Genomic DNA, 14,213 nt, shown 5'->3' on the forward strand with positions numbered 1-14,213 from the left:
TATTTTCTATTACTCAATCTTGACAAATACTTTGTATTATTTTACCTTTTAGTAACTATATAGGTATTTCTAAAATCTTAAAATGAGTGCATTCTTCTTTAGAAATACTTTATATTAATTCTGCCAGGTGCCCTTGGATACTGCCTGTCAATCAGGTTCTCAGCTTCAAATATCCAAACTAGCCTAGGGTCTTCACACCTGTGATGCATGGATACATGAGGACAACACTGGGCATTTTTTTTCTGTAATAGCTTGAGTCTGGGTAGTGAGAGTAAAGGGGAGGGCTGCACTTTTAGACCTAGTTCATCCTTACACTTACCCTGAAGATGTAAATAGTTGGGCTCTCTAGTTCACATGATGAATATCTTATATAATTATTCTTTGCTGGGCCTTGGGCAATAATATAGATGATCCTGGCATACTGAAGCAATAAAACCAAAAGTGAAAGGGTTATATCAGCCAACATCATGAGAATAAAATGGATTTTGGTTTTTACAGTAGATTTTCCTGTCTGGGTTCAAATTTCTTGCAACAGTTGTCCTAATATTCATTCCTTTTCCCAATGTTTTCAGTATACTAACTCTCTGTTTGTCTCTCTCTCTGTGTCTCTCTTACTCTACCCCTCTCTCTCCTTGTATATGTATATGTATATGTATATGTATATGTATATGTATATGTATATGTATATGTATATGTATATGTATATGTATATGTATATATGTATACATATTTATACACAGAAACACACAACTTTAAAACCTTACTCAAACCCATAGCATTTACTTAGCTCATCAGTCTCTAAGGCAATCAGGACCTGGCTGGCCAACGATGACTTTGGCCACAATTCTGCCGTTATTTGGCATATGAACTGTAAGTAGAATTTGTTGGAACTTCTCACATGCCTGGGCTCTCTGCTAAAATGGATCAGCTGATTTGATATTTGACATTCTATCAGAATATGTAAGATATTCTCATAGCTTTTGATCTTCTAGGAGGCTAGTCAGGAATGATTCAAATATTTAAATGTCAGTGGCAGTGGGCCAAGAGTAAAGAAGTTCATAAGGCTTCTTCAGGTCTAGGTGTGTCATTGGCCCCCATCAGTCTATGTCATATTGCCAAAGCAAGACTTAGAAGCAGTCCAGATTGAAGAGCCAGGGAAATAGACTCTATGTTTTTATGAGAAAAGCTGCAAAGGTAAGTACAAAGGTTGTGGATACAGCGAGAACTGAAAGATTGAGGATATTTTGCAAGCTAACACACAAAAACAGAGATATGTACAAGCATTTTTCATTGTTTCCAGTGTGGTGGTTGATTTGAATAACCAAAGTCAGTACTTGGTCATTTTATTCATGCATATTTATCTTCACTTATTTCTGCTTTCTCATTTTTCTTCTCTTTTTCTTTTTTTCCACCAGTGTGCTTTAAAATGTTGAAAGCTTATTTCTCAAATATTTCTATCAAGCTCTAGTCATAAATTTATCCTCTTTTTCACTCTGCATTCTTTCTCCTCTGGCCTCTTAAATTTTGGTTTTATATTTCACTGGAGAGAAATTATTTATTAACCATTTATTCTCTTTTTGTGTCTAACAGATAAAAATAAATATGTCTGGTCCTGTTCTCTCACTCACTGGAAATGTTTTCAAGGAAAGGATCCACATGTTCTTTTTTAACAACCCATTATGCTTTGAAAGTTATCTGAATATCAGTGACTCACTAACAGTTAACTTAGTTATGCAGAGACTAACAAATAATTTAAAATCAGAAAAGTGTCATGTGAAAATCTTCAATTAGTTTAAGTAAAACATCCTGGTAGATCTCATTGCATTCATTGATTTCAAAATAAAGTCATTCCTGTCTCTGTTATTATTTTTCTAATAAAAAATAAGGCACTGACTTTAAGGTGTTGTTGAAAGTGCTGGTTGATTCAAAACAGAATAGGAAATAAAAATTATGTCATGAACCATCTGTCTGAAGAAGTCAGTGCAGCCTTGTACTTGGTTTTGTTTTTATGGTTGGGTGTTCCTACTTAAAAGAATCAAAATGTACCAGGTAAGATAAGGTGTATCTATAGACTCCACTATAGACATCCTAAAAATCATAGTCATTTTACAACTAATTTAGCATCCAATAAATGTAGGTCACAATAGAAATTGTTGCAAAATTACCATATATGTGAAAGTAAAAATAACATAAATTCATTAATCTGTGTCTACAAGTGTTTTTTCTTTTTTTTTTTTTTGCTTTATCCCTTCACCTTTTTCACCCAGCCTCACAACCCGCCTACCCTCTAATAGCTGTTGAGTATGTTTCTATTTTGTTTGTCAGTTTATTTTGTTCATTATATTCCACTTATAAATAAAATAATGTGATACTTGCCTTACTCTGACTAAATAATTTTACGTAGCCTAATGCCCTCCAGGTATATCCATATTGTCTCAAAGAATAGATTTCCTTCTTTTTATGGTCTAGTAGTATTCCATTGTGTAAATGTACCACAGCTTTTCCATCCACTCATCTACTGATGGACACTTACGCTGCTTCTTTTCTTGGCTATTATAAATAGCACTGAAGTAAATACAGAGGTGTATATATTCTTTCAAATTAGTGATTCAGATTTCTTTGGATGTATTCCCAGAAGTGAAATTGCTGGGTCATAATACAGTTCCATTTTTTAATTTTTTGAGATAACTCATAATGCTTTTCACAGTGGCTGTACCAGTCTTAATTCTCACCAACAGTGCAGGACAGTTATCTTCACATCCTCATCAACACTTGTTATTTGTGGATTTATTGATGATAGCCATTCTGACAGGTGTGAGGTGATATCTCATTGTTGTTTTAATTTGTATTTCTCTGATGATTAGTGACATTGAGCATCTTTTCATATGTCTATTGGACATCTATATGTCCTTGCTAGAGAAATTTCTATTCAGATCTGCAGGGCCTGCGGCCGCCATCATCATGGCCATGCACATGCAATCCATGTACATTTCATTGGATTCAGGCAGATAGTGAAGAAATAGTGGAGCCAAAAAGATGGTGGGCCATTTCTTTATTAAAGTATTACACTGCCGGACGAGCAAACTCACAGGGCTCCCAAAGCCACTGACGCATTCTCCAGTTGCACAACCAGAAGAATCTTCTCCAGTTTCTCCTCGAATCAAAGGTCTCAACAGTCTCAGCGGAGCTCACAAAGCTGCTGACCTTTGGTTCCCCCTCTGCATACCTTCTCTTTCCCTGCCAACATGGCTACTTCTTCAGCACTCTGCATTCTTTCTGCTCTCACTCTGCAAACATGGCTTCTTTCTCTTTTTTTTTAAAACTTTCTGGCATGAAAACCTCTCCTACAGCAAACATTAGCAAAACAACGGTCCTTCCCAAGCAGGAAGGTAATTTGCAATTTCATGAACCACATATACCTACCTGGTGCTGCTCAGTCCCCAATGCAAACTATAAGCGAGCAAACATGTAAATCGTATTTTACAAACTTATTTGACCAACAAAATCCTTTGCCCATTTTTTAATTGAATTGTTTGTTACTTTAGTGTTGCGTATTATAAGTTCTTTATAAATTCTGGATCTTAACTTCTTTGCAGATGTATTATTGACGAATATGTTCTCCCATTCAGCGGGTTATTTTTTCATTTTATTGATGGTTAAATTAACTGTGCAAAAATATTTTAGTTTGATATAGTCCCATTTGATTATCATTTAGTTTCTCTTCCCAAGGAGATGTATCATAAAAAAATATTTCTATGAAAAACATCTGAGATTTTACTGCTTGTGTTCTTTTTTCTAGGATATTTATGGTTTTGTGACTTACATATAAGTATTTTCCCCATTTTGACTTTATTCTTGTATATTGTATTAGCAGGTGGCTTAGTTTTATTTATTTATTTATTTATTTATTTATTTATTTATTTATTTATTTATTTATTTATTTACATGAATCTGTCCAATTTTCCAAGCACCATTTATTGAACAGACTTTTTTTTGCCCCATTGTATGTTTTTGCCTCTGTGGTAAAATAAAATTGATCATCTAGGCATGAGTTTATTCTGGGCTCTTTATTCTTTTCCATTTATCTATATTTCTGTGTTTATGCCAGTACCATGTTCTTTTGATTAGTATGGCCTTGTAGTATAGTTTGATATCAGGTAGTGTGGTACCTCCAACTTTGTTCTGTTGAGGACAAAAATGTCCAGACAACTTGATAAAGTAAGTAGCGTTTATTTATCCGGTGGAGCTGTGTAACCCTAATAGAGTCAACAAAACACAAGCTCCTCGAAGTTAGGTTTCTTACATCTTATATACCTTTACAGCTTTAGCTTTCACATGACAAATGCCTGATTTCTATGACTTCTTTGTTTGCAGGCCTATGTTACTTTTGTGTCTCTGGGAGGGGAGGGGGTAAGAGGAGGCCGGAGGGTTTGTCCTTGACTTATTACTTATTCTTCTCTCTGGAGCTGCAACTTCATTTCAAGGAACTGATAACAAGCAAGGTCCTCAGTAGTGATTTGTTATTTTTCAACTTTTTTATCTGCCCTTGCTCCTCAGTCCTGAACACTGACTTGAGGTCACAGGCTGGTGTGTGAGACCCTAGACATTGCAGACCCCTCTGTCCTCTGCATTCTTCTGGTTTCTCCTCCCTCAGTTCTTCTTTCTCAAGATTGCTGTGGCCACTTGGAGTCTTTGTGGTTATATATAAATATTTGGAATATTTGCTCTATTTCTGTGTAATATATAATTTATAGTTTATAAAAAATTGTGTTGAATTTATAGATTGCTTTGAGTAGTATGTACATTTTTATGATATTAATTTTTCCTATTCATGAACAAAAAATCATATGCTCATTTTTTTTTTTTATGTCTTGTAGTTTTCTGGACACAGGTATCTTACATCTTTGGTTACGTTTATGCCTAGGTATTTTATTCATCAAAGAAATTGTAAAGGGGATTTTTAAAATTTTCCTTTCAGAAAACTCATTGGTATTAAAAAATGTTACTCATTTCTATATATTTATTTTTTATCCTGATACTTGATTGAATTCATTTACAATTTTAGTAGTTTTCTGGTGGAATTTTAGGGTACTCAATATACAGTATCATGTCATCTGCAGATAATGAGTTTTACTTCCTTCTTTCTTTTTTTTTTATTTCCTTTTTTTTTTTTTTTTTTTGTATTTTTCTGAAGCTGGAAATGGGGAGGCAGTCAGACAGACTCCCGCATACGCCTGACCGGGATCCACCGATGCTCTGCCCATCCAGGGCGTCGCTCTGTCGCGACCAGAGCCATTCTAGCACCTGGGGCAGAGGTGAAGGAGCCATCTCCAGCACCCGGGCCATCTTTTGCTCTAATGGAGCCTCGGCTGCGGAAGGAGAAGAGAGAGACAGGAAGGAGAGGGGGAGGGGTGGAGAGGCAGATGGGCACCTCTCCTGTGTGCCCTGGCCGGGAATTGAACCCGGGACTTCCGCACACCAGGCCGACGCTCTACCACTGAGCCAACCGGCCAGGGCCACTTCCTTCTTTCTAATTTGGATGCCTATTATCATATTTTTTTTCTTCTATATGATTGCTGTGTCTAGGACTTCCAGTACTACGCTGAATAAGAATGGTGAACGTGGACCTCCTTCTCTTTTTCCTGATTTTAAGAGAAACACAGTTTTTGCCCATTAAATATGATTTTGACTGTGAGGTTTTCATATATGACTTTTATTATGTTGAAGGATGATTCCTCTTTTCCCTCTTTGATGAGATTTTTTATTATAAATAGGTGCTGGATTTCATCAAATGCTTTTCTTGCATTATTTATTTATTTATTTTACAGAGACAGAGAAAGAATCTCAGAGAGAGAGATAGATGGGACAGACAGGAACGGAGAGATATGAGAAGCATCAATCATTAGTTTTTCATTGTGACACCTTAGTTGTTCATTGACTGCTTTCTCATATGTGCCTTGACTGGGGCTACAGCAGACCTAGTAACCCCTTGCTCAAGCTAGCGACCTTGAGTCCAAGCTGGTGAGCTTTGCTCAAACCAGATGAGCCTGCACTCAAGCTGGCGACCTTGGGGTCTCGAACCTGGGTCCTCCGCATCTCAGTCTAATGCTCTATCCACTGCGCCACTGCTTGGTCAGGCGTTTTTCCTGCATTATTGATGATCATGTTGTTTTTATCCTTCATTTTTTTTTCATGTATCATATTTATTGATTTGTGAACATTGTACCAACATTGCATCCCTGAAATAAATCTTACATGATCATAGTATATGAACTTTTAAATGTATTTCTGGATCTGGTTTGTTAAAATTTTCTTATTTTTGAAAATTTTAGTATCTATTTTTTCAGGGATATTGGCCTACAATTTTCTTTCTTTGTAGTGTTTTTATCTGATATGGAATCAGAATAATGCTGGCCTTGCAAATGAGTTTGGGAGTCTTCCCTCCTCTTGAATGTCTTTTGGAATAGTCTGAGAAGGCTAGGTGTTAGTTCTTTGAATATTTGGTAATATTCATCTGTAAAATTATATGGTTCAGGACCTTTGTTTTCTGAAAGTTTTTTTTATTATTATTATTCCATTTCACTAGTTGTAGAGTATCTGTATAGATTATCTGATTCTTCCTGATTCATTGTTGGATAATTGCACGTTTCTAGATATTTATCTATTTTGCCCAGGTTGTTTAATTTGTTGGCATATAGTTGTTCATAGTATTCTCTTACAATTTTTTTGTATTTCTATGGTGTCAGTTTTTACTTCTCTTCTTTCATTTATGATTTTATTTCTTCAGGTCCTCTTTATTTTACTTGATGAGTTGGGTTAATGGTTTTTCAAGCTTGTTTATATTTTTAAAGAAACAGTTCTTGGTTTCATTGCTCTTTTGTAGGTTTTTTAGACTCTATTTCATTTATTTGTGCTCTAATCTTTATTATTTCATTTCTTCTATTCACTTTGGGCTTTGTTGTTATTTTCCTAGTTGTTTTAAGTATAAAGTTAGATTGTCTAAGATTTTTCTGTCTCTTAAGGTAGGCTTTTAATGTTATGCATTTCTCTCTTAGGACTGCTTTTGCTGTGTTTTATAGGTTTTTGGTTGTTGTGTTCTCATTTTCATTTGTTTCAAGTTATCTTTTGATTTCTTCCTTAATCTCATTGTTACCCATTCAGTGTTTAGTAGCATATATTTAGCTTCCATGTCTTTGTGTGTTTTTCAGTTTTTTTCTTGTCATTAATTTCTAGTTTCATACAATTTTGTCAGAGAAGATCCTTGATATAATTTCAGTTCTCTTAAATTTATTGAGACTTGTTTTGTGTCCTAACATGTGGTCTATACTAAAAAATGTTCTGTGGGTACTTGAAAATGATATATATTCTATGGCTTTGAAGTAAAATGCTCTACAGAAACCTATTAAATCTATCTCATCTAGTGTCTCATTTAAGACCACTGTTTTCTTGTTGATTTTTTGTCTCAAAAATAATCCATTAATGAAAAATTTTCTGCTATCACTGTTACTGTTGATTTTACCTTTTATGTCTATCAAGACTCACTTTACATATTTAGGTACTTCTATATTGGGTGCATAAATGTTTGCAAATTTAATAGCTTCTTGTTGAATTGTTCTGTTTATCATTATGTAGTTTCCTTCTTTGTCTCTTAGTATAAGCTGTTTTAAAATTTATTTTGTCAGATTTAAGTATTCCTACTCCAATTATTTTTTTCAGTTCCATTTGCATGAATTATCTTTTTCTATTCCTTACTTTTTGTCTCTGTGTATATTTCATTCTGAGGTAGGTCTCTTATAGATAACATATATATGGGTCAACTTTTCTTACCCATTGAGCTACCCTAAACCTTTTGATTAGAGCTTTTAAACTACTTATATTTAAAGTGATAATTGACAGGTACTTATTTATTGCCATTGTATTCTTTTGAATATGTTCCTCTGTTTTCTTATTATTCTTTTCTTCTTCCTCTTCTTCTTCCTATTGTTCTTTATCTTAAAGAAAGCCCTTTAACATTTCTTTTAATATTGGTTTTGTGGTAACACACTCCTCTAGCTTTTTTATTTTTTTTGGTCAAGGAAGCTCTTTATTTCTTCTTCAATTTTAAATGATAGCATTGCTTTTCATCATTTTGTGTATTTTATGCCAATCTATTCTGGCCTGTAAATAAAACTCTTATACTGTCAAAATTGTATTGAGATAAGTGAAAATGTTTTGATCTTTCAAAAGTATTAGAAAAAATTGGAAAAAATATTGTAATTATCAGATGGTACATTAATAGAGTGATTTCTAAGTGCAAGACACTGCTGTTTCAGATTTATAAATTTATTTACATTTTAGGATAATCCTTAAGGTGTTATTATCATTCTGATTTTTAATATGTTAATTCAGAGGAAAGCGGATTTAATTATGTTTTCTCAGGCATATAAGTCATTATATGGAAGGCAGCATTAAATCTAAATATTCTGTCTCCAGAAACATCATGGACTAAATTACAATCACCTAAGATTAAGGACCAATACCACATATTAATTTTATCAACATCAGTATGCTATTTATACTTTCTAGTTCTAAAGTTTCTCACTTCTCTAATGGTGATGATAATTAATATATAAAATTTTTCAATGTGCCAAATCCTTTATATTGTTATTTTGATTAATCTAAATGTCCCCCTTTTTATGATGATTAAAAGTTATTTGTAAGTTCACTGGAAAATTGTGGAGTGAGGAGCCAAACCATAAACATCTTGCTCTGGAAACTAAGCCAGGATACCACTATCTGTCACTATGGAAATTTGGGAAGATGAAATGAAAACATTCAAAATTCCATTTAGTACATAAAATGTTACATCAATTTGGTATTAGTTATATCATCATAATCATAATTTTCATCATCATCAACTTTAACTCACATTGCCATTCTGGAAGCCTACTTTTTTTTCTGAAAACCTATTATTTGTATTAATAAATACATTTATCTTGATATACATAGTGTACTTTATAATTTAAATAAAAAATCCAGTTTTTTATAAGTTTTAAGAGAAGCTATTTTTTTCTCTCCCCCTATGTTTCCAGTTTCCATTCTTTCTGCCAATTCAGTTTATAAAAAGGAACTCTAAATACCTTGGCTTATTTTATCTTATAATTATCTAATGAAGTTGGGGATTATTTGAAGTTTGAGAGTAAAATGGAGTAAAATGTGTGGATTATATATAAAGGCTGTATTATAAGCACTTGTCTCAAAAAAATTAAAATCCTTCTAAATATGTCTTTTCTCTTCATGAATAATAATCATATAATGACCTCTCTACTAAATAAACGTTATACATACTACTTAAACCATAGCATTTTCTGAGAACACTAACCAAGACACTGACAAAGCTTAAAGATACACAGTAGAATAGCTCAAATTTAGGAGAAGTGGAGAGGATAACATAATATGGACAGAGAATATTCATAGCTGAAATCTCAGCTTTGGTAACCTTTTCTATGGTCAGGTACTCTGAGTAGACTTGACGGTAGCAGTCACAAAGCCAACTGGAATTGGAGTGCAATGAAGCCTGTGACATGGAAGAGAATGATGCTAATGCTAAAAATAGTCTGGTTACAACAGTTAAAGAATAATTTTTCCTATGGTGAAATAGTACATTATTGACAATTGAGGTGTGGGGCACAGTTATGCACAGTCAGTAATTGCCTCTGAAATGGAAAGTGAATGTTTCAGCAAGATAAAGTATTTGCATTTAAATAAGAAGAAAATCAAGTCAGCACTATCTTCGGATTAGGCTTTCTGAACAGAGTTTATATTCTGTCTTTTTCTTCTTTAAGGTTTGTTTTTTCACCTAACTGCAGAGATTAGCATCAGAAAAAGAAACTCAATGATGTGATCCTATATCATTCTCATATTTTGGAATAGTGAGTTTGGGGAATATTGAAAGACAGTTGCAGGAAGGAAATAAGATAGTAATTTATCAAAATTTAGCTGACCAAAGAATATTCTAGAATGATTACTATGACCCCAAAAAGATACAGTTATGATGATCAATATGACACGTCAGTTTTGTGATGCTTGTTCTTCTTTTTAAAAATCACATGTGCCGGCCTGACCTGTGGTGGCACAGTGGATAAAGCATCGACTTGGAAATGCTGAGGTTGCCAGTTCGAAACCCTGGGCTTGCCTGGTCAAGGCACATATGGGAGTTGATGCTTCTAGATCCTCCCCCCTTCTCTCTCTCTGTCTCTCCTCTCTCTCTCTCTCTCTCTCTCTCTCTCTCTCTCTCTCTCTCTCCCTCTCCTCTCTAAAATGAATAAATTTTTAAAAAAAATTAAAAATCGCATGTGCCTTTCACTCTTTCAGTATGCATGAGTTCTTACTATAAATGTAAAATTTGATTTCATTTGCATACTTAATAAAGGGAATAATTTACATTGACTAAAGCCAAATGTGCAAGTTAGTGAAGACCATGAGCATTTATAACTAGTATATATATACACACACATTATATATATATACACACATATTATATATATTTTTATATATATAAAGAGAGAGATAAACTATAATTATAAAAGATTAAATCAGTTAAGAAAAATGCTGGATCATCATATTTTATTCAATATGTAATATATTAGATTGATAATAGATTTGAAAATCTATAGCATTTAAACTATGTAACTGTTCTTATTTATAAAATATATTTAGTCTTAAGACAATATATACTTTTTATCAATGTAGATTTAAAGTGAAATATGCAAATCATTACATCTTAGTGCCATAACCTATTTAAAAATGTGGAAAATTCAAAATTATTAAACTATGTCAAAAAGTTTATTTGTAGTGGTACTTCATTTTTTAAAAAAGAGGATGTTATTTTAAAAATAATTACTTGAAATAGCATTTTTAAAATGACTTACAGAACATAAATTTTTATCCCTTAGAAGACTGAGAAAAAATGTTACTATTATTTTTGTGTTTCTCAAAGAAAAGTAATCCAAAATTTCCTGGAAAACAAGAAATTGTACTGAGAACAGGAGAGAGCTAATGATAATTTTTTAGAAGTTACTGAGGAAAATTGGTATCTTCACTAATTCTTACTCACAAAGGGGTGAACAGGTTTAAGCTACTAGTTTTTCCTTGTGGAATTAAGTCTATACAAACTAGAAAATGAAAGAAAGACCCAGGGTAAAATAATATATGGCTTTGAAAATCTCTAGAGGGCATATTTTAGGGTCATCTGATTCTGATTGAATGGAAGCTAGTTAACTCTTTATTTTTTATTGAATTTATTGGGGGTACAGGTATATATGTACAACTCAATAAAATATCACCTGAACACTGCATCATGTGCCCATTGGCCCAAGTAGAGTTTCTTTCATTCCCACTTTCCACCCTTTTGCCCACCTTCACTTACCCCCTATGCCCCTTGCCCTCTGGCTACTACCACATTGTTTTCTAGATGTATTTATATATATAAATATATATCAACCCCTTCACCCTCTTTCATCCAGTTCCCCAACCCCCTTCTCCTCTAATAGCTATCTGTCTGTTCCATGTATCCATGCACTGTATCTATTTTTTCTGTTTTATTTTATTCATTAGATTCTACATATATGTGAGATCATATGGTATTTGTCTTTCTCTGACTGCCTTATTTTATTTAGTATAATAATCTCCAGTTTCATTCATGCTATCTGAAATGATCCATTTCATTTATTTTATAAAATATGTGGGCATTGGATTACTTATAATTCTCCTTTATTATCATTTTAATAGCTTCAGGCCTGTAATGATTTTCTTTTTTTCAGATATCAATAATTTGTGTCTTCTTTCTTTCTTACATCCTGTTAGAGGTTTAAATGTTATTGAACTTTTCAAAGAATCAGCTTTTGGTTTTGTTATATTTCTCTGTTAATTTCCTGCTTTCATTTTTATTGACATCTGCTCTATTATTTTTTAAATTTCATTAATTATTATATACATAATATTTTTATTTTTATAAACCTCTATGCTATTTCGGTAGTGGCTGCACCAACATATATTTCAACTAATACCACATAGGGTTTTCTTTCCTTATACTTGTTATTTCCAATATATTGTTATTTCCAATACTTGTTATTTCTTATCTTTTTGATAATGGCCTAACAAGTGTGAAAGGATATTACCTTGTAGTTTGGACTTACATTTCTCTCATGATTAGTGATATTGAGCACCTTTTTATTTACCTGTTGTAGACCTTTATAAATTCTTTGAAAAAAGATCTATTCAAATTATTTGCCTATTTTTATTGACTTTTATGAGTTTTTAATATATTTTAACATTAAACATGTATCTGACATTAGATATTTAAAATATTTTTTCCATTGAGTAGGTTAGATTTTCATATTTTGATGGTTTCCTTTGCTTTGTAGCTTTTTAGTTTAATATAGTTCCACTTTTCATATTTGTTTTTATTGCCTTTGGTTTGATATCAAATAAAAAGATCAATGTTAAGGAGATTACCATCCAAAATTTCTTCTAGGAGATTTATGAATGGAGATTTTACATTCATGTCTTTAATATGTTTTGCATTAATTTTTGTATAGGAGATAGGATTTTTTATTCTATGGACTATTATGCAGCCATTAAAAGGAGGCAGATCTGAAGATCATGGTATAGAGTTTTATATTTCTTATAGTTAAGTGCAAAAAGAAAACTGAAAAACATATATTCAATATAATCTCATTAAAGGAAATATTTATAAATGCATGTATATGTCTGTACCTACATGTATTAATATATAGAACTAGAAAGCCCAGCGGTCATACGAAATGACCGCTGTTCTAGATATTATAAATTGTAATTAAAATGATTTGTGCAAAGGTGTCTGCTAATTCAAACTGAATTACCCAGGGCAGGCGGTGAGGACGCCCCTTTGCTTAGTGACCCATGGGGTTTCCCCCTTCTACTTGCTTAATTGCTTAAAGTAGAGTGCAATGAAGGAAACCACTGGCGGTACATTTCTTAAGAGGCACCGCTAGCTCAATAAATAAAGGTGATTTAAATAATAAAATGTTAATTCACATGTCAAAGATCTCTTTGTACACAATATTTCTTGTGTAGATCTTTCCATCATTTTTTACAATGTTTCCGTACTTACAACATTGAGAAAATCCTTTCTTGCCACGGTCAAATCGATTAGTTTCTAACTTGAAGTTTAAGGACTGACAGTGTTCACATTTAATATTCATGTCACCAGAGGAATGCTCAAAAATTAAAGTTTCTCTGTTTGAAACTGTTTTAATCCTTTTTGCATTTCGGTCAGCATTACTCTGTCTTTTTTTTTTTTGCATTTCTCTCCTGCCTTTGTTCAAGGGACTCATTTTGTCGAGACAGGCTTTTTTGTCTTGCATCTGAGGCAAGCCTTGTTTCTCTATTCTCATCAGTCTCATTTTGCCGAGAAAGACGCATTTGCTCTGCGACTGAAGCAAGCCTTTCTCTGCTCAGTGGTTTCTTTTTGTCGAGAAAGCTGTTTTTGTGCAGCTTTAGCTCCTTTTCTCTCCTCTTCAGTGCTGTATTTTCTAGGAGGCATTCTTAAAAGAAATTACATTAAGACGTAGTTTTTATGTAAAACAGATGATTGCCAATGCAAACAAATGTTCACCTTCCCCCTGACCTGCTCAATTTGCATTCAGCCGTGGCAACTTCACCCCATTGGCTAGTACAGTTACGCAAGCAACCAATAAGCTATCGGCGACAAACAGACACTTAAGCCGCATATAATAAAGATGTAGATAAATAGACAGATGTATATATGTATAAATGTAAGCAAATATACAGCAAACTATTGATATTAATAGAAGTCTTATCTAGGAAGTTCATAAAATTGGTCAGAGTTGATTGAGAAACTTTTACTTTTTATTGTTTGAATTGTTTTCAAACATTTCTCGAGTGTGCATCTTTTTAATGCAAAATAAATATATAAAATATATTTGACTTACAAGGCATCTACTATTTCCAAAGCATGCTTAATCACCATACTATATATAATATAATTAAAAAGAACAGTCAATTATATATTTTTGAGTAGTTATTTTTCAAAATTCTATATTGCCTATAATAGAATCTGTCAACATATCATTTATAACTTGAAGAAATTTCTGTTCATTTATTTAAAAATATATTTCTTGCCCTGGCTGGTGGTGCAGTGGATGGAGAATTATTCCATATTTCCTTGGTCA

General features: G+C 32.9%; 1 non-coding gene across 1 annotated transcript; it reads right to left on the bottom strand.

Moving 5' to 3' along the window:
• Positions 1 to 5,441: 5,441 nt before the first annotated feature.
• Positions 5,442 to 5,517, bottom strand: TRNAT-GGU (transfer RNA threonine (anticodon GGU)). Its single transcript has one exon. It is a non-coding gene; the product is annotated as a tRNA-Thr (tRNA).
• Between the last annotated feature and the right edge of the window lie 8,696 nt (positions 5,518 to 14,213).

This window comes from Saccopteryx leptura, chromosome 3, assembly GCF_036850995.1.
Source record: "Saccopteryx leptura isolate mSacLep1 chromosome 3, mSacLep1_pri_phased_curated, whole genome shotgun sequence".
In the NCBI taxonomy this organism is placed as follows: domain Eukaryota; kingdom Metazoa; phylum Chordata; class Mammalia; order Chiroptera; family Emballonuridae; genus Saccopteryx; species Saccopteryx leptura.